This window comes from Petaurus breviceps, unplaced genomic scaffold (genome assembly GCF_028583685.1).
Source record: "Petaurus breviceps papuanus isolate PSGF00001 unplaced genomic scaffold, PetGlider_PUasm1.0 454, whole genome shotgun sequence".
NCBI classification, from domain to species: Eukaryota; Metazoa; Chordata; class Mammalia; order Diprotodontia; family Petauridae; genus Petaurus; species Petaurus breviceps.
In genome coordinates this window covers 2,504,254-2,505,445 of record NW_027186342.1, presented here as the reverse complement: position 1 = coordinate 2,505,445, position 1,192 = coordinate 2,504,254, and the positions used below count along the sequence as shown (strand labels likewise).

The 1,192-nt window shown below is 48.2% G+C and overlaps 1 long non-coding RNA gene across 1 annotated transcript in view; it reads right to left on the bottom strand.

The window, feature by feature from the left end:
- Nucleotides 1-1,192, bottom strand: part of LOC138171669 (uncharacterized) — a 201,875-nt gene that overhangs the window by 185,706 nt on the left and 14,977 nt on the right. The window lies entirely within an intron of this gene.

Below are 1,192 nucleotides of genomic sequence, written 5' to 3'. Positions count from 1 at the left end.
GAGAGAGAGAGAGAGAGAGAGAGAGAGAGAGAGAGAGAGAGTTGGGGGTTCGTGGTTGGGGGGAACCTAGAAGGAGGAAGGGGAGGGAGGAAGGGAGGGGTGGAGGAGGGATGGGGAGACGAGTGTGTGTGTATGTGTGTGTGTGTGGGGGGGGGGAGCAAACCAGAGCTAGCAGCGAGGGGCTGATGCTTCAAGGTGCGATTTCCTATTTGAAGGTGCCTTTCCCTCCACCACCCCCTTTCTCCTCTCCAGTTTCTTCACGGGGAAAGAGAGACACATATATGTCACCAGGTCAGCTTAGTTACCTCAACAGGTACAGAAGCCTTGAAAGGGGGTGGATGGGTCACTAGGAGATGGAGGCCACCTCCCCCCTAAAGAGGGAATCCCCTAAATAGGGCAACTGGAGAGAAAGCAATGGCTACAATGTTTAATATTCCCTATCCCTGACACACACACCCTGCATCCCTGGGCATGTGCAATGGTGAACTCTTTCCTCCTCTCCCAAAGGACTGGGATCTTGAGCAAAGGGAAGCTCAGTCAGACTGGGGTGTTTAAGACTACTTCCAAGGGTGAGACACACAGGAATGCTGGGTGTTTTGTTTTGTTTTGTTTATGTTTAAACAAACAAACAAACTTATTCTGAACTCTCCTCACCCAAAGGAAATGGTGTCCAGGGAAAAGCCAGAGGAAGTGGAGAAAGTAGATAGATAGAGAGCTGGTATATTATAGCTTCTGAACCCCCCCCCCCCCATCACACACACAGATGCACCAACAACACTGAAAAGAAGAAATGGCAGAGAATAAGCTAGGCTACTGGTCTGTTCTTTGATGCCTTCTTGCAGGTGGTTCGTTGTTGCTGTCCTTGCTATTCTTCTTTAAGGGGGCAAGAGGCCTACCTTGTGTCCTCTGCCCCTCCCCCTCCCTCCCCATCTCTCATCTCTCAGCCTTTTTCTCAACTTTAAAATCTCGTCCTTAAAGGTGCTTTCCAAAGTCTGCTCTTTGGAGACTTCCTTTCTTTTGGGAAGGTGAAAGGGAGTCCAGGATAGGAACTAACACCCATTTTTTATAACCTCCTCCAATAAAACAGAATATCTGATTTTGGAAAGGAGACATTCCTTTCTTCTTCTCCTTCTCCTTCTTCTCCTTTCTTCTTCTTCTTCTTCTTCTTCTTCTTCTTCTTCTTCTTCTTCTT